At 49.5% G+C, this 27,784-nt stretch overlaps 1 protein-coding gene across 1 annotated transcript in view; it reads left to right on the top strand.

Moving 5' to 3' along the window:
* Nucleotides 1–2,382: 2,382 nt before the first annotated feature.
* NACC2 (NACC family member 2) overlaps nucleotides 2,383–27,784 on the top strand; it is a 53,660-nt gene continuing 28,258 nt past the window's right edge. Inside the window, exon 1 of the mRNA XM_032130654.1 lies at nucleotides 2,383–2,556. The gene's annotated coding sequence lies outside the window, so the exon portion shown is untranslated. The remainder of the gene's footprint in view (nucleotides 2,557–27,784) is intronic.

The following is a 27,784-nucleotide window of genomic DNA, read 5'->3' as shown; positions in this document are numbered from 1 at the left end:
CAAATGGTACTTAAGAAATGTTTCTTTCTCCATCACAGAACATTTTAAAAATGTCCATGGCTGAAGGGAGGGAAGATGCTCCTGGACTGGAGCATTAACAGGCTCTGCTGTCTTTCAGAGCTGGGGAGGCCCTGGGCGAGTCACAGAGCTCAGATTTTCTGTCCTGTTGGAGCACTGGAGGAGGAACAGAGGTTTTCCAGCTCTGCAGCCTCTCGCAGCTCCCCGTGGACGTGGCTGGATTTCCTGAGACCCTTGGAGAGGCGCTGGGGGCTTCCAAAGCCCACATCCCTGTGCTGAGCTGGAGCACGGAGCCGCTCAGTGGGGCACCTCGGGACAGCACGAGTGGTGTCCCCACGTCCTCTGTGACACGGGGCTGCTCTGGCATGGGCTGTGGAGCTCAGGGAGGGACAGGGGGACAGTGCTGGTCATCCCACAGGGATGTTTGCTCCCGAGGAGCAGTGCTGCAGCCCCAGGAGTGGTTTGGGCACACTTGGGGCATCTCCTGTGCCAGGGAAGCTCTTGCAGGAGGTATTTCTCATATTTCACCTTTCCCTAGCCCAGGTTGCTCCAAGCCCTGTCCAGCCTGGCCTTGGACACTGCCAGGGATCCAGGGGCAGCCACAGCTTCTCTGAGCACCCTGTGCCAGGGCCTGCCCACCCTCACAGGGAAGGATTTCTTCCCAAAATCCCGTCTAACCCTGACCTCTCTGAGCTGGAAGCCATTCCCCCTTTTCCTATCACTACTTCCTGACGAACTGATGTTGAGGTGCTTCAATGAAAACCAAGGAAGGGGAGCTGGGATTGTCACACTGGAAGGGTTGTACAACTGCTCTGCCTCAGAATGCAGTTTGGGGACATATTTCTCAAGCATCATTTCTAAAAAAAACCCCGAATTTATCTTGAGAAGAAAAGCAAATGTGTTTGTCCTGACCTGACACTGTTTTTTAAAGTGTCAAGTGCTAATGAAATTCCTCAGCCTTGAGCAGTTCTAGGCATTCAATGCTGATTTTTAAAATATGGGGATATTTTGCTGCAGATTTTAAGGCAGCCTCGAAATGATGAATGTTCTCGAGTGTGAGAGGAAAGAAACTTCCAGATTCAAAGAAGTTCTGACATAATCTCGCATGCAAAGCAGACAGCAAGAGGCTCCTGCTTTAAAGAGGTTTTTTGTTACTCCTTTGAAATTCCTTTAGCAGACCAACGCCGCACACTTTCATCATGCAAATTTGCTGATTTTAATATTTTGGGCTTAGAGAGGCAACAAAGCAAAAGGACTTTTTTTATTTTTTTTAGGCTATAGGATGAAATTTGGAATGGAAATGTGCCCACAAGGCTCGAGCAGTCCCAGCTCAGAGAACTCTGCTTTTTGTGATGCTTTGAAGGCTTTTTCTGCAGGAGAAGGGTACGGAAGAGGCAGCCCTGGAGCTGTGGGTCAGCATAGGGCATCTCCCTCTGATATTAAATCAGGGCTGGGAGACCATCAAAGACCAAAACTCCAGTGGGTTTTCCTGGGGATGGGAGCTCATTATATAATGAAATAACTGAGATAGTACAGGTAAATAAAAATAAATAACAGGAATGAGATTAAATGAAAAAAACCCATTAAATGAAGTGAAAAAATAAAAGAAAAAATAAATTATCAGGTAAAAAAGAAATGAAAATGAAATTAAGAAGGAAATAATAAAATGAAATAAGAAAGAAAAATAAAATGAAATAAAATATAAACAGACAAAATAAATGAAATTTAAAAATGAAAGAACAAAAGGAAATAAAATATAAGCAGAAAAAAAGAAAATTAAAAAGAGAGGACAGAATGAGATAAAAGATAAAGCGATAATAAAATGAAATAAAAATAAAAATTAAAAATTAAAAAAAATAGACCAAAATAGACTAAAATTAAAAACTGAAATAAAATAAATTTTTTAAAAAAAAATGAAATAAAATAAAGTACAAATAAAATGAAATAAAGTAAAAATAAAGTAAAAATAAAATAAAATAAATAAAATAAAGTAAAAATAAAATAAAGTAAAGTAAAAATAAAATAAAATAAAGTAAAGTAAAAATAAAATAAAATAAAATAAAATAAAGTAAAAATAAAATAAAACAAAATAAAATAAAATAAAATAAAATAAAATAAAATAAAATAAAATAAAATAAAATAGGCTGAGTAGAACACATTCCCAGCCGAAGGCACGAGCTCAAGCCCCGCGGTTCCCGCCTCGCTCCGGGCCGTGCCCGCCCCTCCCGCGGCCCGGGGCTGGGGGGGAGCGGGCCCGGGGGGGTTCGGGGTGTCCGCGGCCGGTCCCGCCCCCCGCGGCTCCTCCCGCGGGTCCCCCGGGCCGGTGCCGCCCCCCGCGCCCGCCCCCGCCCCGCGGGCGGCCCTGGCGCGGAGCCGCTGCCGGTGCCGGTCCCGCCGGGCCGGTCTGTGCGGCGGCTGCCGGCGCTGCTGGGCGAGGTCAGGGAAAGTCCATGTGAGGAGCGGCTGGAATCACTTCCTGCCGCCGCCCGGCCCCGCCGCGTCAGGCCCAGGGCAGCCTCGGGGGCCGGCGCCCCGCAGGTGAGCGCAGCCCCGGGACCCCGGCCCGGCCCCGACCCCCGCCCCGCGCCCCGGCCCGGCCCCGGCCCCGCCACGGCAGCGCCCGGGGCAGCGCCGAGCCCGCATCGCCCCCGGGCTGGGCTGGGCTGGGCTGGGGGGGGACACGCACATCGCGCCCTTCACCCGCAGCCCCGGGGGTCCCGGCCGGGCCGGGGGGCGCGGGGAGGGGAAGGGGGGACCCGCCGGGGCTGTGACCCCCCACACCCCACACTCCCGGTACCCCCCGTACCCCCCGTGGGAAGCGGGGTTTGGGGGGGTCGGGGCGCTGCTGCCGGTCCTGCGGCAGGGTGGGAACCGGGGGTTCGTGGGAGCCCCCCCTCGGAGGGGGCTGCGGGGCTGGAGGTCGCGTTTGGGGGATAAATGCAGGCGCGGGCTCGGACTTTCGCTCCCAGGGGAGGGAAACGCTGCGAAAAGGGAGAGATTGAAATCCAAAACCCGGCCGAACCCTGAAACTGGGATTGGGGGATGGACCCCCGAGCCCTGGGGTGGCGGGGGCTCCCCTTGCACGGCGAGATGCGCCCCCGTCCCAGCGGGGACCCCTCTGCCGCGGGGGACTTGGGCAGCCTCGGTGGTGCAGAAATTCGGGGTAGGAGTTGGGTTCGGCTGGGGGAGCGCCGGCGCTCCCCTGCCCGCCGCAGCCTGCTGTAGTTACAGCGCTCAAGGACTTCTCCAAACATCTTCCCTGCCGTAGGAAAATCCAACGCCAGCGGTACATCGCGTGCTGCTCCGCCGGCCCGGCCGACGGCGAAGTGCAGGATCACTTCCAGCCAAGTCTCCATTACCCGCCGGCTCATTAATTTGAATATTCCCTTTTTTTTTTTTTTTTTTTTTTTTTTTTTCCCCTCTCGTCTCCCCCCTCCTCCTTTCCGGAGGCATTTGCGAGTCTTGTGGGCAGCTTGATGTGCTCACTGCCTGCCAAGTGTTTGCCTCTCGCCCTGCGTAATTGAGGGGCTGGCGTGCCGGCTCACCTTCTCCAGCTGAAATATTAAACAGCAGGAGAAGCTGGGATCGGTAAACAAACCGGGATGATTGCTGCTGCTCCGTGGGGACACTGGCAGTGGGGTCCTCGGGAGAACCAGTGCTGCTCCAAAGTGCAGCATCCCAGCACGGCTCACCCCCAATTTCCTGCCAGATTCACAGCCTGCTCTGAAATTCTGAAAGCTTTTAACTAAAAAGAGCAAAGCTGAGCCGTTCCTTATGAGCTGAATTGCTGTGTTTTGCCCAGCTGAGGACAGTAAGGCTGTGACCCCAAGGTGTGGAGATGGAGGTGATAATGCTTGGATTTGAAGTAAGTGGCAAATATGAAAAAATTAGAGGTCTCATCCTCTCCGTCCTGAGAGTAAATGCCCTTCTGTGGCTGTAACTGCTCTGTTTTGGGGTTTTTCCTCCTGCAGAGGCCTTTTAATTAAGGCTTCACAGGGGAAAAGCTGTCGTATTGGGATGCTGGAGGATGGGGATGGATTTCAGAAACTTAAAATTTGTCGAAAAAACCTCCCAAGGCGGCTGGAATTACAGAGAGTGGGGTAAAGCCTGGCAACAATCAGGACAGGAGCAGGGGGGTCCCACTGGGGCCAGAGATGTGGTTTGTGTGTTGGTTGTGCTGTGGCTGTGCAGGTCAGTGTTCACAGTACGTTGTCCAGGGCTCCCCAAGCTTTTCCCAGAGCCCCTCTTTGTTCTGAGAGATGGATGCCATTAGCCAGGATGCGTGTGTTGATGCTGGATCACTTTGGACGCGATATTTTTGGAGCCCTCTGGCAATATAAAAGCCTTTTAGCTCCCCCAGCCATGACTGTGCTTTCCTGAGGGAGCCTGCTGGAATTGGAGGCAGATTTTGGCTCCTCTCAGCCGCTGCTGGTGACAGGGCAGCATCCCCACGCTCGGCGGGGACACAAAGCATCCTCACTGCTAGTGAGTCCAGTAAAGAAAAAGCCTTTCTCCTTGAGCTTGAGCCTGGCTGGAGCGTCCAGGTGAGTCCCTCTGGACTGGGCTTTGGCTCAGATCCCAGTTGGAGGCGTCAGGAGGAGTGAGGCCGCTTTGCGGCATCGCTGGCTGGGGAAGAAACACCAACAAAGCTCCTGCCAGAGCCTGATCCACCCGGGGAGCTCTGAGAAACCTCCAGACTGTGCTTTCCTGGCTGGGGACACAACCCAGCTCACCTTGGAATGGAAATATTTATTTCAGGCTGTCTTGTTCCACAGCCTGTGGTCCCTGCCTGGCTTCCTGGAGGGCTCATGCCGGGCTGTGGGACCAGTAGGGATGGGATCAGAGCTGGCTCTGCTGGCACACCAGCACTGGGGTGCCATGGATTGGGGACAAACATCATGGAACAACCTGGGAAAGGGTGCTGAGACTCGGCTCCTGCTCTCCTCTGTGTTTAAAAATACTCGAGCCTGACAAAATGGGGTTAGAAGGAGGATTCAGCCATGGCTTTGAATTTTTCCAGGTTTTCTGAGCCAGCAGCTTTTCAGGGTGGGATGTGCTGGGCCGAAGGGAACTGCTCTGGGACAGCTCCAGGGATGCTGAGGAGCAGGGGGGCTGCACTTGAGTATCTTTCCCCCCATTTTTCTAACCTGTCTGAGGTTTACTTGAATGTAATGAAAGAAATAAAACCCAGGCATTCAGCTGGAGGAAATTAAAGGGAATTGTGAGTTCGCTGCCATACCTAATGGCCAGAGCAAGCATCGTATCTTGCTGCAATTAGGCTTCAAATCGAGCTGAGCCTGTGTTTGGCATCCAAAGAGCAGCTTCCCAGCCCATTTATTCCTCATCCAGGGAAGTGGCAGCAGATCCGAGAGCCCTCAGCACCCACTGCGATGGGCACACCTACAGGAGGGTGTGTAGGGTTTTTTTTTTTATTTTATTAAATCAAGCCTGTAGAGCAATTGAGAAATAGGTGAAGCGTGCTTAAAAGAGGGTGAGGCTGTTGGTTTTCTCTACCTGACTTTATTTGCGAAGTGACAGGAATTTTGACAGGCTTTGTGTCTTTTTTAGCAAATCAAGTGTCATGCCAGGTTTGCCTGTGGATGAGATCATTTGCAAAATATGTTTCCCAGCTTGCTTCAGGCATAATTCATTGTGTCAACTGCAATTGCTCATTTGCTAGGAACTGTGATTCATTAGTGGTTTATTTTTTGTTGGGGTTTTTGTTTTTTTTTTTTTTTTAAGTTCAACTTGTTTTTAAGCAAATGTTTGGAGGCAGAACAGGAATCTGAAAAAAAAAACCCACCAAAAAAAAGTTAAATCTTACATTCTTTGTAGCCACAAATTCTGCTGTGAAGGGAAAACTTGCTAAAATGCCGTGTTCCCGGGGAGGGAGAGGCAATCCCAGGCGAGCTCCCCGGGCAGGATTGCGCTCGGGTTTGTCATGTGGTTACTCCTAAATGGGGACGGAGGTAATAAAAATCGGACTGCTGGGACAGAGCCTGCCACGGAGGGGATGGAAGCAGCGTGTGGAGCTTCCTCCTTCTCCCTGCTGGGGGGTTCAGCCCGGTGAAGGATCCCACTCCTGCAGGCTGGGCTGGACAGGAGGGCTGGGGGATGCTGGTGCTGGCAGCCCGTGCGCTGTCGGGGCAGTGGCGACGGGAGCAGTTCTTTGGTGCGGTGACCAAGACCCCCGAAAGCTCCCGGCTCAATGGGATAGAATGAAGATAAATAGCCCTTGGCACAGGTTTTGTGCTGTGTGTGTTCCCGGGGCTGCTCGCAGCCGGCGCAGTTTGGCCTCAGGCTTTTCAGAGGTCCTCGCGTCAGACTTTTTACAGAATTTTGCGTGTCAAGTACATTTTTTGGTGTTGCGTTTCCTATGAAGACAAATATTTCAGTGCATTTTTTTTGCCCATGGTGGGTGGATGGGGGGGGGCAGGAATCGCAGCTACAAACTACTCTGCCCTAACAAACCAGCCTGTGTGGGCTGAATAAATTGATACACTTTTCACCAAAAGATTGATTTTATTTTTTTTCCATGCAACTCCTAAGTGATTATGAAACGTACATTTAAGCAGAAGTAACTTGACAGGTTGGTTTTCTTTTCCCCCGTGCAACAATTCTCTATAAAGCACTCTTTAAAATGTTTTAGAGTTTTTGGTTTTGTTGTTTTTTTTTTTTTTCCTTGAGTATTTGCACATTCTGTTTTTTAAAACTGATAAAAGATTTTTTACAGGCCAAAAAAAAATTGGGAAAGGGGGAGAGAGAGCACAGGAACGTGGGGAGTCTGCTGACTTCTGGCGCGCCGGCGCCGTGCCCAGGCCCTGCCAGTTTGCTGCGGAGCCCAGTGCCAGGAGCCAAGGGCAGCAGAGCGTGAGCAGAGGGAGGTGGCTCCATCAGAGTGACCATATATAGTCACTGGGACGAGATTAAACCCTTCACCTCCCCAGTGGCACCCCCACGGCCACAAAGCCAATATCGGGGTCTATTCATCGTTTGTTAAAACAGCAGGAGAAAATTCCTCTTTTCCCCCCAGCAGCATCTTGGTGGGAGCAATCAGGGCTCCCCCGGTTTATGGGCTGGTGTTTCTCATCCCTGGGTGTCTGGGGGCTGGATTTCAGCAGCACAGCCTGTGCAAGGAGCTGGGAGTTCAGCGGGGCTGAGGTGGTGGTGGAGAAGGGTCCTGCGTGCGGGTGCCAGCGCTGGCGCCGCTCCACACGCGCGTTCCTGCCGTGGTATCCACTGGGAAGCGTATGGCAGCCTGGGATATATATACATTTTGTGTGGGGGGACATGTTTTACATGCCAGTTCTCCCTGTCATAGGACAAACATTTACGCTCCAGTTACGTGAAGCATTAGGGAAGCAGGGATTAGGTTTGGAGAGAACATCAATCCTTGCGGGGAGGCTGTAGGAGACGCTGGCCAGTGATGACAGGGCAGAGGGGTGATAATGTTTTGGCCCTCCTGAGCTCTGATGGGATTATGCTGCACAGAGGTGTAACATAAATAAAGGGTTGGTGTTTCAAGGTGTGCCCAAAGGAGATGGGGAGTGAGGGTTTATGCATTTGAAGGTGGATAAAAGGACTTGTTTTCCAAGGGAAGAGGCAGATGGGGCTTGCTGGGAGACTTCCAGGGGGATGCATGAGCCTGGCTGCCCTGTGGGACTACAGACCCCTCCTGGCAGAGGCAGTGATCCGTGGCTGAGATGCTGTGGGATGAAATGCCCACAAGCAGGAGTAGCCTCTCTCCATAGGTGCCCCTTCACTGGAAACCTCCCTCAGCACTGCACCGCCCGCAGCGACCTTAAAGGACTGAGCCCGAGTAGGATGATGTGCATTTTGTTTGTTCTGTTGTGGCTGGAATCACATCCTCATGGCAGAAATAGGGATTATGATTTCCTGATGGGCATAAGGAGGCTTTGTATCCCTCTGACTGGATCTTCTCCCTTCTAAGAAGTTCTGATGGACTGTGAGGGAAAACTCTGGGGTTTTTGCATCACCCCTGTAGCTGCAGCCCGGCCTCAGGGCAGGTGACAGAACCGTATCTGTCACACATTTCTACAAACCAAAGTTGTTTGAAACTTCATCTGTCTGCTCCCCAATTATCTGCTCCTTCTGTGCCTCCGTTTATCCATGCTAACATCATCAATACATGCCCATGCTTAATGAAACATTATTGCTTAGGTTTAATTGTCTCCTAATTAAGTAAAATAAAATTTTGCACAGCGGTTGCAACAGCATCTTTCCTGTCTGGGAATTCTGCTGTGCTTGAGGTACCTGAGCCCTGGGAGTGGTGACAGCCACAGCAGTGCCATTCCATGGAGAAAGGGATGGACAACAGCAGCAGGCACCTCCCCTGAACCTGCTGCTCCTCTCTGTCACCCTGGTTAAATTAGATTAACTGCCAGCACCCTTTTTTTTTGGGATAAACCTCTGTGTTTGGTAAACCTGCTGGGATTGTTGCTTCAGCACATCCCTGCTAAAAGACAGGACCTGGGGCCGTGCTGAACACCTGCAAAAGGTGCCCCTGTTCAAAGTCAGGGCATGCAAGTATAGGGCTGAATTTTTGACTCTTGTCTGAGCACAGTTTCTACTCTTAATGCATCATTAACATGGTTTTCTGCATTTCATTCAGCTCCCATTACAGCACTCAGTTCCGTCTGTTAATTTTGGTGTGTTGATATTTTTGTTGTCAGCAGTTTTTTTCTTTTTTGAAGCATATAAAAACCATTAGTGTGAAAGAAGATTAAAAAGATACATTACAATTAAAATGTTAATGAAATCGGCATCATACAACTTTTGAAACCATTTAGGCATTAATCTTTCTTGGTCTCATGTCCATTAACTCGGGCGATTCTTATTCCACACTGACCCCTGCTGAGAGAGTCGTGCTATAATTGGATTTTAAGAACTGGGGGGAAGAAAAGGAGGGAGAGAGAAAAGCCTTGAAAAAAAGTGGAAGTTGGGAAGGTTGCCTTCACTTTCTGCGTCGTGTCCATGGAAATGAACCCGACAAAACCCAGCCCTGCTGCTCCATCACTCCTGAGTGCTGTGTTCCCCCCACGGGGCAGGTCTTGCCTGGGAATGTGGGAATGCTGGGGTCAGAGGTTGGGCAGAGCCCTGGGAAGCTCCAGGCTGGCTCCTCCTGGGCACTGGCTGTCACCGTGACCTTGGGCAGGACATGAGCACCAGGCTCGGCTTTGGTTGATCCCGGTGTAACGTGAGCAGGGCCGGAGCGGGATGGTGCGAAGGCTTTTTAAGGCTCTGGGAGGAAGGGAATGGGAGAGCAGCAAGGAATCGTTTGTCATTATTGCTTCAGCTTTCCCCAGTTCCTCCACAATAGTATTTCTGCATTTTTATCTGTTTGGGTTTGTGTTTTTTAAATGGCTCTTTTTCAGCTTACACAATATTTGAATTGGGACCAGCCTCCCTCCCCAGGCGAAAGAGGAGGATTGACTAATTCACAGGCTGTGTCGTGAATCCAGCATCAGGGCTTCTTGACTCATCACACAGCTCCCAGGATCTGTGCCATGGCCCCATCAGGGCTGTGCTCAGCCTCTCCAGGCTCGCCAAGGCTCCATCCCATCCAGAACACTCTGTGCTGGTCAGTCTGAGCCTTACACACTCCTGGACACCTTCTCCAGAGCTTTGCCTGTGCTGTCCAAGAACTTTACACCTCCTGTGGGATGTTGGATAAATTGGGAAGGGCAGATCCTTTAGGGAAGAACACAACTGTCCTTGCCAGCACGGGGTTTGGGGTTTTTGGGAGGGTGGGTGGGTGTGCTGCTCTCCAGGCAGTGATGCACCTCGGGGCTGGCTGAGCTGGAAGTCAAGGGATGAGCACATCCCCACTGAGGGAGGAGTGGGGTACCAGCCCAGCTCGTGTTTATGCTGCAAGCATGAATTTTTATTTATTTATTTATTTTAAAGCAAAAAGCTGAATGGGTCCGTGGAAGGCGCAGAGCTGCCGTCTCCCAGCGCTCCGCTCTCCCGGCTCGCGGCGCCGTCGCTCCCCGCGTTACCAGGCGGGCAGGAGAGGAGGGACGGATGGTGGGGGGCTGGCCAGGGAGCCCACTGGAGCTGAAGCATCTGCAGGGCTCGGGAGAACACGCTGGCAGTTTCTCGGGGCTGGGTTCATGCTGTGGGAAGTGAGCCGTGAAGCACAGAGCGTGCTGCTGGCACCGCATCACAGGGACGCGGGCGTTGGGCAACGCTGGGCCAGGGAAGTGCTTCCTTGGAGCTCTGGAGTGCCTCTGCACACACAGCAGAGCCTGGGGTTTAATTGTTTTCCTCCCTTTTTATGTGGGTAAAAAAAAAATAAATAATTTATGGTGGTGTTGTTTTGTGTCGAGGCATCGCATGAATTTATAACCTGAGAGAATTTGGGATGCGGATCCAAAATCGTCACATAATGGCAGGAATGGGGAAGGCCTTGCCAGAGTGTGACCCATCCTTGTCCCAGCTCAGCTGGTCAGATGAACTGGGGGTGTGTTCTGGCACAGGAGCACCCCAGAGGGGTGGTTTGTGCCTTTGGGTGAAACCAGCAGCATTGGTGCCAGTCAAGTTAAATGTCCTTAGGGGAAGGAAAATTGTAGGCCCAGGAAGAGGGAGCAAGGAAAAGCAACCCTGTGCATTCACAGTGAGTGTTTCTGGCTCAGCACACAGGTGGGAATGATTTCTAGCAGGGTGAATTTCTGTGCTGCAGGCTGAGCGAGAAGCACACCAGAATCAATATCTCAGTAGTCCAATAAAACCTGTGGGAATTTCATTTCAACTCATTTCAAGTGATCTAATAACTGGCCTTTCAGGTGACTGCTGGGTGTTTGGTTTCTTTGTGCAACTGTAAAAATGTAGATTGAGCCCAGTGCAGTGCTTTGGTTTGGCAGTGGGAGCCTCCATCCCAAGGTTTGCTCTGGGGTCAGGCAGTGAGGGCTGGGACTGTTTGAGAGCTTGGGGCTTTGGCTCTGGGTGGTTTTCAGATCCACTGGTGGATTGTACTTCCAGCTTGCAGCACTGATTCAGTGTCCATCACAGCTCTGCATTCCCTTGGGAGCCAGTGGGAGCTTCAGCAGAGCAGCTGGAGGTACCCGAGCCACATGGTACCCTCATGAATATTTTTGCAATCAAGTTTAGGAAGTTTCCTCATTTGCCTTCCCTTTAAGATCCCAAACTGGCTGTTGCTTTGTCTGTGAATGCCTTAGGAGAGGTGTATCCTGCAGTAGTTGCTGACTAATCTGAATTTGGCAGGAGAAACGATGCAGGAGGGAGGACTTAACTTTTTGCAGGGGGACAGGAGGGCAGCACAACTTGGAGGGGGTGGTGAAACCAAGGGAACCTGCAGCCTGTGTGTGTCTGGTCCAGGCTGTCACCCCTGCACAGCTTGGCAGAGCATGGAGCTTAATTTTTTTTGCTTGACCATCATCAAAACACAGAGAACTCCAGTGGTACATTGGTGATGTCCACAGTGCGAGTGATTTTAAACAAAAATATCCCAGTGGCCTTTACTACTCTTTCAGAAGGTTTTAGAAAGTGAAAGTCATGAGTTGTTGGTTCTTTTCACACCTCCCAACCGGTATTTCCCCCCAGAATCCCTGAAGCACTGTAGATGCAGTTCAGTTGCAATGCATTTATGGGGCATCACAAGTCACGCCAAGTGCCAGCCCCACCACCAGAGCCGTGCTCCTGCAGCCTTCCCTGGCTGTGCCTCAGGGATTTGTGCAGTTTGGGTGGTTTGGTGTCTACTCCCCACCCTGCAGCCTGCCCCTGACCTGTCCTGCGTGCCTCAGGGATGTTGTCCAAAGCCCAAGGTGCAACATTAGCAATGGAAATACTGGGTTCAGGAGGTTCTCACACCCTGGTGCCCGCCCCGGCGCACGTGCCGGTGCTGCGGTGTTTGCTGGGACCTGGGAGAGGTTTTCCCTCCTGGTGTCTGGGTGACGGCTGTCCAGGTGACAGGAGGTGGGTTGGGAGCTTAGGAATTGTGTCTGGTGGTACCACCCACCAGCATGGACGGATGTGTCAGTTCAGGGAAGGCAGGGAGAGATTTGCTGGCAATTTTTGGGAAAAAGCCCAACTTCCCAATGCTTGCAAACCCATTTGAGGGAGTCTGGGATGAGGTGTAGCAAGGAGCTGCTTGGAACTTGTTTCGAAAGTTATGAAAAGGAGAGATGGGATGGAGTGAAGGATTGTTCTCCTGCCCATCACTGGATGTGGTTGGAGAAACTCTCCAAGTTACCAAAAGTTGTTGAGGGGAGGAATGATCTCATGTGTCTGGGATGGTTTCATGCCCAAGGCAGGAGTTGAGCTGCCTCAGCGAGCTCAGACTGACATCCCAGAGGCTCTTTTCTCCTTGCCTTGGCTGCTCAGATCTGGTATTTGAATTTTAGTCTTCATTTTGTAGGTGGGACAAGAACCACCCACCGTGCAGGCTGAATGATGCCCTGTTGTGCATGTCACAGGCGTGGGGGGCACTGGCTGCACTGTATGTGCTTCCCACTGTGGTCCTGAGGGTGCCATGGGCAGAGGCTGGGGACAGTGGCTCTGTGGGATGCACACTGGTATTGGCACTGCATGGCAATGCCCTTGGGAACACAGCCCACACCATGGATCCTGCTCCGTGCTTTCCCCAGATCTGAGTTACATCATTTGTATGATTGGCCCCAAAGTGCCTTTCCTTGCTTCTTGCACCACTCCTGATTTCATCTCCTCGTGCAAGGGCTGCCCCAGGAACCACCCTCTGCTCCTTGTCTAGCTCAGGTTTAAACCACCTGGCTGTGGCTGTTAACTCTTGGTGACGTATTAAGTATTTAATATCCAAGTGCATTCACTTCCCACCCACATCCCCTGTTGGAGATGGGCTGAGGGAAATCGCCGGCGCCCACATCTAAGAGGCTGCTGCCCGGCAGAGCTGTATAAATGGCTTCCTCCTGGACCTCTGCTTTTATGTTTAGTTCCTGACCTAATTAGCCTTGAGCAATGGCGTGAGCGGAGATCTCGTGGCTGCATCCAGCACCTCATCCCTCGCAGAGATTTCGGGAAGATCCCCGGCTGCCCGAGGGGACACCTGGCCCGGTGGGGACGTGGCAGCGGCGTCAGTGTCTTAATTCCCAGCGCTGCATCCGTGAGCCAGCTGGGCCAAAGTAGGAGTCACCCAGCTAAACTGGTGTCCCCCGCACCTGGTGGCAGACAGGGCATGCCCTGGTGCTGCCACCTCTGCCTGGTGGCAGTGTGAGATGGGAGAATCTGCCTTCCTCACCGCGGGTCTGTCTGGTTGTGTTGCAGCTTCATTTCTGGGCCCTTGCTTAACTCGTGCAGTACATCAGAGGCTCTTGTGAAATGTAATGTGCTGGAGCAGCAGCACAGGAAAAAGCTCTGCCTTCTGTGAAGCCAGACTGTTGCAGAGTAATTTGTTTTGTAAGATTTTGAAAGGCAGTGTTGCAATCTGTAACAGTAGAATAGTGGGAAGATGGTCAGGTGGTTCTTGGGACTTCAACAGACAGATTTCATGTCTGTGTGTTTTTGCAACACCTTTCTATAAAGGGAAACATAATTTAAAATATGATTACTTAGTGTTGTAACAGTCTTCTCAAACGTTTTTGCATTATGCAGAGATCATTATCAGAGGCTGATATTAACTTGCAAAGAATATTATGCAAATCATTCTCCTGTTCTTCTAAAAAGAAATTTCCTTCATAATGCAAAGCGTGACAAAAAAAATTGTGCAGAGGCTTTTGGCAAAATTACATTCAGAAGATGTAACAGTTTTTCTGCTTACTAGCACAATCCGTTTCTGCCTTTTGACTGGATTTGCTCAACTCAAGCTGATAAAGGCTGAATTTTAAAACCAGGGCTGGGGCTGGGGGGAGTGTGTTGTACCTCGTGGGTTCAGGGATGGTCAGGGAGGGTTTTCATGCTTAGATGGTTGTTTCAAATCCATCCTGATGGTGATTACAGGCTCTGATATTCTCAGCTGTTCCATGCTGTCTGAAATTACGTGGTGGTGCCTCGTATTCCGTGGGGTGGGGATGCTCTGCATCACCCTCAGCGCGAGCAGCAGTTCCAGGGAACAGGACTGGGGTAGATTTCATAAGGACGGACTCCCCAGGTGTCCAGGATCACCAGTTTCAGCCTCTGCATCACTGGGACCAGTAAGACCACCCTGAGTGGGGGGCACTGCAGGAGTGGTGGCAGGTTGGACCCCAGATGCTGGCGGTGGGATGGGTGGTCCTGCCCCATCCAGCCTTCACAGAGTCACAGGATCACGTGGAAAAGACCTCTGGGATCATCAGGTCCAATCTGTGGCCCATCCCCACCTTGTCCCCAGCCCAGAGCGCTGGGTGCCACATCCAGGCCTTCCTTGGACACCTCCAGGGACAGAGACCCCCTGGGTAGCTCCTTCCAATGCCTGACCACCCTTTCCATGGAGAAATTCCTCCTGATGTCCAACCTGACCGTCCCCTGGCACAGCTTGATGCTGTGTCCTCTTGTCCTGTCAGTTGTTACCTGGGAGCAGAGCCTGACCCGTCCTGGCTGCCCCCTCCTGTCAGGTGGTTGTAGAGAGCAATAAAATCTTCCCTGAGCCTCCTGTTCTCCAGCCTTGGCATCTTCCTGGTGTTTCTCCAAGCATCAGCACGTTCCTGGAGGTAGTCCTGGCCCGGCTGAAACCATTGAGGATTTTGCCACTGACTTCATCCCTCCTCCATATATTTTTTGTGTGTGTTGCAAACTGGTTGGATCAGTTCAGAGCTGCCCCTTCCTCACATGGAAACCAGACTGTACTGAAATCGAGCGGATTGTTTTACAGGTATTGGCTGTTCTGCTTTTGTTATAGATTGATTGACAAAAATAGACCCTGGTAAATATTGTAAATGACTAAAAGACTTGCAGGCATCACAGTCAGCTTTGGAGAGGCTCATTTGCTATAGATCCCCATTTTTCAGGCACTTAACACCATTTTGAGAAAACCAAGTCCTGAATTTTTTTAGGCATTTCTCAATACAAATGTGATTGAGAAAAGTCAGTAATATTCAGACATGTAGATTGAATTACAGCGGCAGGGAGAGTTTTCACTAACACAGGAAATTTTCAGGCTCTCTTTTTGTGTCTGGTTAGATAACTCAATATTTAAAAATCAACCCAAATTAGATAAATAAGCTGGAAGTCATAGTTAGCATTCGTCAAGCAACTTAGGCTGGATGTTCCAGCACAGCCTGACTCCACCTCTAGCTGCAGGGTTTCCCTGTTATGAACGGGTGAATACTAATCCTTGTTTATTCTCTGCTGCAGAGAAATGGATTTATCCGGAGTTTTCTGCCTTGAAAAGGAGCCCTGGGTGTGAGCGGGGTTGGAGCGCCCTGGGGCGGGTGCGATGTGCTCGGTGAATTCCACCCTTCACACCTTCCACCAACACCAAATCCTTTATTTGGGTGACACAGAGAACTTTTAACACCCCGAAAACGGCCCCAGGGTGTGGTTGTGACATGAAAATCAGAGCAGTGAGGGGTTACATGGGTTGGCTCTGCCCTCTGCTTCCCTGGCATCTCCTGGGGTCACGCTTGTTCCTGATGGGAGCTGCTGGTTGAGCCTGGAGATCCGTGCTGGAACCCACTGGGTGAATTACAGGGAGAGACTGGCTTTTTATTTTTTAAAGATTGCAAGGCAGGCCGAATCAAAGTAGGGAGGTGTTTTATTCTAAACAGTGTGGCGGAAAGGAATCTTTTTATCTTCTGGGTTTCTTTGTTTCCAGAATGTTTCGTAGCACGCACTTGTAGCAGAGCGGTGTTAAGCACATTCCTGCAAATCTCTTTCTGGTATCCTCTGGAAAAGGGTGATGCTGCCAAAATCAAATCAAATATTTAGCTCTAAACTTTCTTTTTTGTTTTGCTTCAAAGGATGCCTCCTTTTGACTGTATTTCTTTGGGTTTTATCGTTTTTCTTAGAAGAGCATTTGCAGTGTTCATCAAGCTCCTTCCAGAGAAGCTGTGGCTGCCCCATTCCTGGAAATGTTCAAGGCGAGGTTGGACAGGGCTTGGAACAACCTGGGATAGTGGAAGTTGTCCTTGTCCATAGCAGGGGGTGGGACTGGATGGGCTTTAAGGTCCCTTCCAACCCAAACTACTCTGGGATTCAGTGATTCCCTTTGCTTTCCCCCTTTTCCCAATTAACCTCATTTTAGGCTGTGAGTATCAGCAGTGGCTTTTATCCTGTGCTGCCCTTCTGCAGGTGTTACATCCCTACCTGCCTCACTCCAGCTGTGTTCTTACCCCCAGGCATTAATAAAACCAAAGCAGAGGCCAGCGTGATCATCTCCTGCCTCTGTCTGCTGCAGGGAAACTCTTCCCAACAGAGTGAAAATTGCAAGTGGTTATGGAAATTATGGGGCAGGGAAGAAATAGCATTCCAACCTGGTTTAATTTGTGAGTGGATATCCTGGAAATAAGTTATAGCAGTGCGTAGCACAGGTTGTTCTAACGTGAATGACGGGCTCGCCCTTGTGCGAGCGTGATGCTGCCTCATGATGTGGGAGCAGATATTATAACCTTGAAGAATCTTGTAGGACATAAAAGTTTTAATTAAAAATCCAGCTTGGTCGAGGGTATTTTGGTTTAGTATGAATGTCTTCATTTCTTTTGTAAAAGAATTAAATGAAACCCTTAGTATTCCTTTTTTTTTTTTTTTTTGATTTCTGCATATTTATTCTTGAAGTTGAAGCATTAGAAAATAATTGAGTAAAACAAAATCCACAAGGCTTCAAATTACCTCTAGCTTAATGTTTTATTTAAAAGGTTTGCTAACTGACATTCTTTATAATGAATTAGGTCACGCGGCTCCGAAGAGTGTTGTCGGTTTTCTTTTTTACATTTAAATTTGAGGCTGCTTCCCTTGGAACTTGGGCTCTGCTGCCAGAGCCGTGCACGGTTGTGACTCCCCGGCTCAGGGAATCTCACTCTAATTATTCTCAATCACACCAGTGCAAATGAATATATCCATGTTTGGAGGATCGAAGCGGTGTTGTCATGGCAATCTCCATAAGGTCATGAGAAACTCATGGATATTGTTCACTGCCTCTCCTGGGAGGCTTCTCCTACCTTTGCAAGGCTCTGGATTTGGAGAGTTTGGGTAATAACTTTGAAACACGATTGTGTAGGGGTTTGGTTGGAAGGATTTGCTGTTTCCTGCTGGGGGTTTAAGGGAAGGTGGTGAAGGGTTGGTGGCTCACTGCTCGCCCTCCTCTGGGCACCACATCCCAAGCCAGGACGTGGAGCCAGGCTTGCTCTGGAGTCTGGGATCCTTCTAAATCTCAGGGGTAACAGAAGGGTCCTTTGGTTGGTGCTGGTTAATGGGGCTCAGTGTGCTGGGATGAGCTTTGGCTTGGGTTTTGTTGGGAGAGCTTTGCTTGTATGCAACCTGAAAAAAACCCCAAATAATAACAAAAGAAAGCCCCAAAACAACAACAAAATACCCAACCAAATGAAGCCAACTTTCTTTTCTTTAAGGCTACGTTGGATGAAGCAACCTGGTCTAGTGGAATGTTCCCTGCCCACAGCACCTCTGGTGACTTTATAAATATCTGGTGTGGAAGGACAAAGGAATTCACTGAAATTGGAATTCACTAAAATTGGAATTCACTAAAATTGGTGTTTTGCAAGTCTTGGCTGAGGCGATCCATGTAGCTGTGGTTTTATAGTTTTGTGTTTCTAAATTCTTTTTGTTTAAAAAAAAACCAAAAGAAAACATAACCAAAAGTAAATGTTATTGATAGAGAGCCATCAGAGCATTTTAGGCACATTAAAACTGTAATTCTTTTGCTAACCCAAGACATACATATGTATGTATATATATATATATATATATATATATATATACACACATACACACCCTTATCTCTTTGAGCCTTCAGACAGCTCTAGCACATCCCTGTGCCAGTTTTTTACATGCAGGTGGCTTGGTTTGGAAGACCTGACCTTACTTAATGATTGATATCGATATTCGACAAAAATACTGAAAACTGAAAGACAATCTTACATTTTATTGGCTGTGGAGGAGCCGTGGCTGTGCCTGCAGGGTGTCAGCTGAGTCTCTTGCATTATTTTTGTTATCTGCACTTAATTGCTTCTGGTTGCTGAGTCTTTGGAGATGTTGAGCCTCTCTGATCTTGTCCTCTCACACCCAGCGTGTTCTCACGCAGCAGGGGAAGAAAACAGGTTTTCACAGGGTTTTTCACCTGGCAGGTGTGCCCTGTTGGCCCATCCCTGCAAGGCCTGGCTTGCAGAGCCCCTGCCCTGCCCGGGTGTGCCCCTGTCCACACAGGACACCCTGCGCTGGCACCTCTGTCCTGCCACTTGTCTGCCCACCGTGGGTCTGTTTTGACCTGGCTTTCTCCAGAACTTGACACACAGGTTGGATTAAAGGGTTTTAAATCAGAGTTTTAGGTAGGCAGAGTCGAGGTGTAGAGATGAGTTGGTGTTAAAACCCTCAACAAAACACTAAGCAAGTGGAATTTATAATTAAAGATCTATTTGCATGTAAAAATTATTTCAGTTTACCTTCTGGCCAACGGGCTTTCTCGTTGACTGTGGTATTTCCATCAATACTTCCAGGTCTCCAGGACTTGCCAAAAGCCCTAAGAGCAACTTACTCTGATCCATTCTACCTTGTCCACCCAACACCTGGAGGAGTGGCCAGTGAGCTGTGAGGGGCAAAATGCGTCTGATGAGGTTAAAAAAGGCACAGGGGAGCCTTTAATGCTGGGAAAGCCATTAACTGCAGCTTCTGCAGTATTTAACAGGGCTTCAAACCCCTCTGATTATCTCTCCCGTTGGCTTTTGTCAATCATTTTGTTGACTAACATGTCCCTTTCAGCTTTGTTGACAATAAAATGTGAGTAAGCAGAAAACTCAAATTTCTGAATGATGGCTCATGGCAATTTCCTAATTTCCTGAGTGAGCACAGGCTTCTTGGCGTTTCATTCCTGTGCCAGAAAGACTATTTGCTCATACAAAGTTCTTCATTGTAACAGGAAAAAATCAATTTGATTACTTTCATGTCAGCATGCATGTCTAATGGCTTAGAAGTTATTGCAGCCATAAAATATACAGTATCATTTCTCTCTCACTCTGAAATTTGACAGGATTAATATAGTCAGCATGAAATCTTAGTCATAAAGTCGACCATAAGTGATGGTAAAATTAGCTGCTGAAATCGTCTGCTTATGGAAAGCATCTTCTGTTTTTCCTTCAGGGAAAAAATACCGAGGGGCTGGCGTGCGGATGGGAAGGGAGTGTTTGCTCTGATGGGAAGATGTCCATTTTATTTCATGCTCTTCTGACGAGGGGGATCTGTGATGGCCCCGACAGCCCCGAGTGTGGTGTCACCGCCTGTCCGTCGCTGGCGCTGGGGCTGGGTTCGTGTCCAGCACAGCCCTGCAAGTCATTCCCTGTGTGAGACGCACTGCAGGGCCTGAAGAGCATCATCCCCCACAGAGGCTGGACTTTGGGTTGGGAAGCAGGGCTCACGGCGTGTCCGTTGGTGCTGTGTGTTCCCCAGCAGGGAGTGTGGGCTGTGCTGCTCATTTATCTCGTGCAGAGCAAGCCTCGTCGTGGTTGGAAGCTGTTTCTTCCCTTGGGTCAGTGAGGTTGGAGGGAGGAGAGGTCCAGGTGAGGTGGGTTTCACCCATGGACTTTAAGTGGATGCTCTTCCTCCTGGTGCCACATGCTGCCACCTCTGTGGTCACCCGCTGTCCTCCTCGCCCTGTCCCCTTGGGAAGTGGCTGAGCACCTTCAGGGGGGCTCTGCAGGAAGCTCTGAGCTGAGATTGAGAAAGCTGTGCTTGAAGCTGAGTTTCCTTCTGCGTGACTGCCCTGGGAGGCAGCGGATGGCCGGGACAGCCGTTCCTTCCTGCTCACCCAGCTCCAAACCTGCCCTTGGAGGTGGAGAGGAAGTGCTGGCTTAGGCAGACGTGTGATCCTGCACCAGCCCAGCCTCCAAACTCCTTGTTCATGGGTTTGTTTCATGATGTCTCATTTCAGCTGCATTGGGTAAGGTGCCCGTGCTGTTTTTTCTGCTTATGAGGCTGATTCCGGTAAGAATTAAAGAGCTTGGTATCTTTAATAGCAATGAGCTGCTATCTTTAATATCAACTTTAAAATTAAACCAAGGGAAGGCATCATCTTGCTTATGGACATTAATTGCCCATTCCAGAAGGTCCCAGAGCAGGTTTTGTTGCCGGCTCTTGGCCTGCTTGGCTTTGCCAGGGGAAATTTCTCCTGTTCCTTGAGCAAAGACACAAAGTTTTACTCCTCTGGGGGGAATCAGGGGTCCCTCACGTTGTATCCGGATGTTCCAGCTTGGCTGGAAGCTCTGTCCTGCTGGTTTCACATGTTCTGCCTGCCTTGGCAGCCTGTGGTGAAAAGTTAATATCTGGTCATTGGTTTTGGCTGCATCTCCAAGGCAACTTCATTCATAGGCAGCTCCTGGTTCATACCGATCCGGACATGCCTGGGTGACTAACTCCAGCTCCTGTTACATCCCAGAGGAGCTGTTAACTCCTTCAGCCCAGCAGGGAATACAGCAGGGAATGGGCACAGAGCAGGTGGGTGCCATAAACACCCAGCAAATCAGACCTGCTCTGCTTTGGTTTCCTTCCCAGTGCCTTGTTCAGTGTGGAGAGCAAAGAGCTCGTCGCTGTTCAAGATCCTTCTCAGTGCAGGAAGGTCTCAGACTAAGTTTGTTCCTCCTGGAATTATTATGCTTCATTATCCTCTGGTTTGGGCAGAACGTTGCCTTTGGGATCTGCACTTACTGCAGAATTTCATTTGGGGAAAAGGAGCTTGGCTGAGCGCTGCACCGCGCCCCAAAACGCAGGGAAAATGTGATTTTGTATTTCATGCGAAACCAAGGGAGGACCTTCCTCCGAGGGGCAGGTGATGAGGTGAGACCACCACGTTCCCAGGTGTGTTCAGGGTCCATGAGCCCTGAGGTGGAGCTGTACAGGTTAAACATGGAGATGTCCTGGTCCCTCACTGATGTGCCTATTTCTGTGTGAGTTCTCCAAATCCAGCTTTACAGCCTCCAGAGACTGCTTCGATTCTCACCAAAAGATGTAGGAAGGATGAAAATGAGCCAAACTCTGGGCTGTTTGCTGTTTGTTTCTCTCACAGCAGTGCTGAGAGGTGCTGTTTCAGGAGATGATGATTTGTCCTTAAAATCCACAGCGCTCGCTGGGATGGATCCTGAAGCACCAGTCCCCAGGAAAGCATCTGTGTCCAGGAAGGAATGGAGCTGGGAGAGAGGCAGAACACATCTAGCTCAAATCAGCACCAAGCAAAGTTTGGCTTGAACTTGCTGAGCGTGGTAAAATCATGGAATGGTTTGGGTTGGAAGAGACCTTGAAGCCCATCTTGTTCCAACCCTGTTCCGTGGGCAGGGAACCTTCCCCAGGCCAGGGTGCTGGGATGTGCCCTCTTCCGTTGTGCATTTGTGTACTGGTGTGGTCCATGTACCCACCCTGGATGTGGTGGTGCTCTTTTGAGGCCCTGGAAGTGATTTGGCAGGAGGGGACAGGTAGGAAAAGCTCGCTGGGTTTCACTGGACACATCCCTGCCCTCTGTGCAGCCCAAGTGGGGCATCACAGCAGGAATCAAGGGTCAGGGTGGCTCTGGGCATGGCTGAGATGTGCAAACCTGAGACCCTGTTAATTTTTTAATGCATGTTGGGAGATCTGTTACGCTGAAACGTCAGGCAGAGAATGAAACACGCTGGGAATATGAACCTGCTGTGACTCGGGGTGGTACCTGTGGGAGAGTTAATGAGGGAGACATGGGACAGATTATCCCGAGGACCTGGGATGCAGCTTGGTTCCCCTAAAACCTGTCTGGCCAACCTCCCTGCTCCAGATGCTGCTTTCCCTTCCTAGAGAGGAAAACCTGCTCTTGGACTCTTGTGGAGCTGCCATAACTCTCAAATTTTAATAATAGATTACCATTAGTATCAGCCTTATATAATGCACAGCTCATTATTGCTTACTCAGAATAATTTTGCAGCCTCCTTATAGAACCTTGGAACTTTATTTGCTGAGTATAAAATATGCAGAAATGCATGAATAGTTTTAAGACTTGGTACCCTAAACTAATACAGTGTGCTGCTTTTTTTTTTTTCCCTGCACCATGATTGAAGTCAAATTAACATATTTACCTTCAGTGCTCCCAGGAGTAGCATTAAAAAATTCAAGAGGTGATTCAGAATAGTCTCCGATTTACTGTGTTTAAAGCTGGATTTCATTTCTCAGTAAAACCATGCTTGACTCCCTTTCAGCTTTCCAGCCTCTTTCCTCCCCGTGCAGGTCCTCGGACTTACCAACAGATGGGAGCAGTATTATTACCACTGCGTTCCCAAAAGGAAGCTTTTTATTTTATTTTGTTGGTTTTTCGGGATGGTGGAGAAAGCAGGAGCAGAGAGGAAGGGAGGAAATGAGTTCTAACAAATGGCACAGGAGTGTGGCTGCTGTTTTAATCTGGAGTAAGGAGAAGGATGCAGTGTGGTTTCTGTCTTTCCCAGGGCAAATCATGGAGCCTCATTTTGGCTCTATATTCCCATCTTCCCAGGAAAAAAAGCTGTGTAAAGGCCAGGGTAGGAAATGGAAACTTATTTTATTGCCCAGTGGTTTCTTTATTCTTACAAAAGACACCTGTGCCGTCCTGCTGTGCTTTGATTTATACCTACAGCTATAGGGTGCATCCCCTATAGCTCCAAGGATTTCAGACCTTGCAACAGTCGGGTTCAGGGATGCAAATCCTGCTCCAAAGCCCCCAGGCTGCTCCAGCATCTCCTCTGTCTTTACAACGTGGAGCTGCTGCAGGGAAACCTTTGACCTTATCACTTTTCCTGCCCCAGGGAATAAATATCCCAGGGAGAGGGTCTGTGAGAGGAGCCTGGGTGCGGTCAGCATCCTCTGAGCAGGACAAATCCACCTGCTAATTCTCTTTACCATGCACTAGAGACACTGCAGTGGGTTTTTTCCATGCCTGCTGCTAGATTAGGAAGTTGTTTGAGCAGATGTTGTTTCCTAAGAAAATGGGTTAATGCTTGGTGGTTAGAACGGTGTGGCAAAAAAAGCTTATTTGTGTGAGGTTTTGGCTAATTGCCTTGCAAGAGTTACAGAGCGTTGCAGCAAATTTCCTGCATTTCGCAATAGCCATGGTTCTGGTTTAACTGGCCAGAAAGATTTGCAAAAATACACAAATAAATGGAAAAAAATAGGCAAATCACTGGCTGGCTTGCTGCAAAAAGCTGGAGGGCCTCGTGAAGAGTCTCCAGGTCTGAGCAAGTGGTTGAGGCTTGGGACTGAGTGGATCTTGGGGTTTTGTAGAATTCCAGAATGGTTTGTGTTGGAAGGGAACTTAAAGCTCATCCCATTCCACCCCCTGCCATGGGCAGGGACACTTTCCACTGTGCCAGGCTGCTCCAAGCCCTGTCCAGCCTGAACTTGAACATTTCCAGGGATGGGACAGGACTATTGCCCACTGCTGCCTTGGCTCGTGGGACTGGTCCCACCAGCACAGATGGAGCTGGGAGCTGCCCTGTGCTGGGAGCATGGGGAGGAGTTTCCATCTGAAGGCAGGGATTTGGTAAAATGGGCCAGGAAAATGCAAATCAGGTGTTGCTGTTTCTAAGAGCATCACCATGAAAAGACTTCTACTGTGTCAAAAAGCGCGGCGGCGATGAGCTGGTGGGGCTGGAAGGGACCTGGGGAGCTCTCCTGGGAGCCTTGGGGTGCTCCAGGGAAGGGTGGCCATCCTTCAGCCACTCCTGCCATCCTGTGCCATGGATAAAAGCTCTGTCTGCGCCAGAATTCCCAGAGCCATGTGCCGGCAGAGCTCTGGGCCGGGGGCTCGGGCATCGGCCAGCGCCGCATCCCCCAGTGCTGCTTAAATCACTAATTAGATTCTGTCTGAGCAGCAGCAGAAACCAGGAATAAATGGACTTGGCTCCATAAACTTAGCGCTTAAATATTTTCCCAGGCAGGGAAAAAAAAAAAACCCCACAACATTTGCTTTCCATGCAAAACATATAAATCTTGGAAAAGTTCCCGAAGTTGTGTGTTTAACTGTTCATATCTGTGTGTTTGTAGGAGAGAAGTGGTTATTCCCCTGCATAATTATTTTCCTTTCTAAAAGGAAGCTGGAATGTTTGTGAGGAAGGCATTTGAAGCCAGTGGTGGGGATGAAGGAGAGTGAGGGGAGAGTCAGGTCGGATGGTGAAAGGAAGCACCTTCCCCTCAATTCCTCCCCGCCAGGACTAGCCACAAATGCTGCTTTGACTTGCTGTGTTTTGGGGCTGTTCCTGCTTGTCTGATGAGCTTTAGAGGAACATGGATCTGGTTTCTTTTTAATCCTACCCCAGTACAAGAGCTGTTACTGGAGTTTTTTTAAAGTCTTTGTGTAGTTAAAATCGTGGATGCTGCATAAAACACAGCTTTTCCCTCCTTCCCAATGCCCCGCTGCAGGTGGATGCTCCTTTATTTCCTGCACTCCCCCTTCCTCGTGCTCACCCCGTGAGAGACCCCACTGTAATCATTCAAATAGGGATGCAAAGATAGATTTATTTTTGTATAAAATCACTGTTTCTCAGAAAATCCCTGAGGAGATGCTGTGGAGACCCACCACTGGGGCTGGGGTGATGCACAGCTCACGCTGGCACCCCCCCTGTCCCCGTCCTGGGGGTGCGGGTGGCACTGGTCATGGCACTGGGATGCAGCTGGGAATGGGGACTGGAGGTGGAGGAGAGGGTCTGTGCTGACTGTCCTGCCTGGAGCAGGGCAGGCTGGAAGTTTTCCATCACACTGACCCTTCATGAGCGCCGTGATCCTACAGTTTGAAGGAATCTGAGAGATAAACCCACCCAAATCTCCTCTGCGGGGGGGGAAAAACCCAATAACCATCCTCCAGCTTCCCCCCACAGCACTCTGTACCTTGCTGCCATTGCAGCCCCCGTTCCAGAGCTGGAGATGTTTAATTTATTTGTGTTCTCCTAACACCTTTCTGTTTCATAACAGGAATCACTGCCGGGTTTGGCCGGGAGGCAGCGGAGCTGCTGCGTTCCCTGTAATCCAGGAGTGAATCAAAGCAACTTTTTACAAAACAAGATTCTCTCTCACTGTTGCAAAAGAGCTTTGGGGAAATCTGGTTTTTGTGGTTAAGGATCTTACTCTTGATGCACAAGGAAAATTATGTGTAGCTTTTATTTGGCCCAAAGGATTCTTACAACATTATCCGTATTTCCTTTAATTTGTGGGATTTCTAGTAAATGGGCTTAAAAATAGGTCCGGGCAAGATGCCAGGGTACATACGAGGAGCAGAAAAGCTTTGCAGGCTGTGAGCTGCTCGCTTTCACTTCTCCCTGGGCGCGGGCTGGGGGCACAGGGCGGTTGCTCACCTTTTGGGGTTAAATTTAATGACATCTCTGGAATTCTTTGGAAGTCGATATTGCAGAAAGGATCGTTTAACTCTTTCTTAGAACTGATGTGATGTTGTTGCTGAGCTGGACACGAGTCTGGAAAGGGGCAGGATGAGCTGCAGCAGCACCAGGGGAGGGCAAGAATGGGGGGGACACAGAGGGAACTCTGGACCTGCTCCCTGGAGGGATTTAGGGACCCTGGAAAACCGGCGTACAAGTAGGAGGAGCAGGATATGGCAGTGATAATATGGTGGTTTTTTTCTTCTTTCCACTTCTCATTCTCAGAAGACTTTAAGCCTTTTATTAAATGGGAGAAATCTCAGGAGGGAGAGGCAATGGCTCAGAGCTGGGGCGGCCGCTGGGTGCCCAGCTCCCTTTAGTGGTATTTAGCTGATTTCTTCAAAATTAGTCCGGGTTCAAAAATGCCTTTTTCCCTGGGGACAGCCACCCAGCAAAGCCTTCCATTAAGAGCTGTGAAAGCCCCGACCTCCAGCCACCCCAACGCCGTAGCACAAGTTCACATTTGAGCTGATGCTTCAAATTTGCCTCCTTTGCTGGAGATCAGCTTTCCCAGCCACCCCAGAGGGAAAGGCTCCTGTTGTTCCTCCAAAGACCAAGGTTAAATGGGCAGCTGCAGCCCAGCCCCATGGGAAAGACAGGGTTTTAGGGATGGTTTTGGGGAGATGAGCTGGTGCCGGTGTTCCCAGGGGGTCACATCTGGGAATGCTGCTGGGTCCATCACCGGGGCTGGGGCTGGGATGTGTCAGCTCCTCTCTTAAAACAGACAATGTGAGCCCCTTTGATTTTTCTTTTTAAAAATAATTGGGTTTGTGAGCATGGTTTGGGGGGGTGGGGAGGTGTTGTTTAAAGATTTTTAACTGAGAGCCAGCAAATTTATTATTTTCTGTGTCTTGGATGTGTTGTGATTTACATTTGATTTTAGGCATAATTAGAAATGCAAGTGGAGCGCTTTGTGTTTTACCTCTGCTTCAACTATTTATGGCATGATATGCAAATGAAGCAAGCTATGAATATTAAAGATTAGAGTATGTTACAAAGTATCACTGTCTTTAATGAGTTCGGTAATGGGCACAGCCTTTGGAATATGGAGGTATTTGCTGTTGTGTGCCGGCTCGGCGCTCCGCAGCTCCGGCTTTGGTTACATCCCAGGAGAGCAGGGCTGGGATTTAAAGCCTCTCCAGCCCCTGCTCGGCTGCAATAGGTAGGTGAGATTCCCAAGCGTTCCCATGACAAAGGCGGCTGCGGCTGGCGAGGGGTGGTGATGGATTATTTCACAGAGACTGTTGCAGTTCTTGTCTAGGTCAATCCGTTTCATCTGCGGCAGTGTTGGAGATGGATCTGAGAATATGAAAGCGCTCGTCGACCTTTCAAGGTGCTTTGCAGCACTGGGAGGGAATCTTAAACACGCTCCTGCCAAAATGGAGCTGCTGCTCCACCGGCACAGGCACCCCAAGAAATTCCTTTAGCTGCTCCTTGAGGATTAGGCTCGGTGGCAGGGAATTATTTGGGGGGTTATTGGCACGTCTGAAGGTGTTTGAAGGAGCATCTTATCCACTGGAGAGCAGAGGGGTGGGAATGGGGCTCCTTGGATTAACCCTTTCTCGATGTAGGAGTCAGGGCAGCCTGGTTTTAGCTCTGAATCACTGACTGGTTTTAGCCCTAAATCACTGACTGGTTTTAGCTTTAAATCAGTGACTGGTTTTAGCCCTAAATCAGTGACTGGTTTTAACTCTAAATCAGTGACTGGTTTTAACTCTAAATCTGTGACTGATTTTATCTCTAAACCAGTGACTGATCTTATCTCTAAACCAGTGACTGGTTTTATCTCTAAACCAACCTCAGGAGCTCCAAAAGAGGAAGGTGGCTGTGTCTCGGGGTGCACACAGAGGTTCCATCCACGGCTGCCCTGCAGAACCAGCTCTGCTCCAACCCTGAGATCCCTGCGGGATCAGGGGGGCTGCAGGAGGGGGGAAAAACCCAGCCAGATACGGAAAGCAAGGGATTTTATTCCAAATGGGGCTTGGGGAGGGTGGGTGGTGGGGAGGGAGAATGAAGCATGCCCCAGGGAGCGTGCTTTTCAGATTTGAGGTATTTAAATTACAAATTTTGATGAGGAAGATTGTCAGCAGTATTCAAAACAGTGCTTAAATTCTTTTGAAACACTGTCGAGCTGTGCTGTGGCAGTTGAAAAGTTTGGCACACAAGAACTTGGCCCAGAAGTTGCTGCTTGGGTTTTTTTTTCCTTTAAAACTCAATTCATCTGTATTCAAGTATCCCACATGCTTAAGGAAAAATAA

This window comes from Corvus moneduloides, chromosome 21 (genome assembly GCF_009650955.1).
Source record: "Corvus moneduloides isolate bCorMon1 chromosome 21, bCorMon1.pri, whole genome shotgun sequence".
Lineage (NCBI taxonomy): Eukaryota > Metazoa > Chordata > Aves > Passeriformes > Corvidae > Corvus > Corvus moneduloides.
This window is presented reverse-complemented; position numbering and strand designations above follow the sequence as displayed.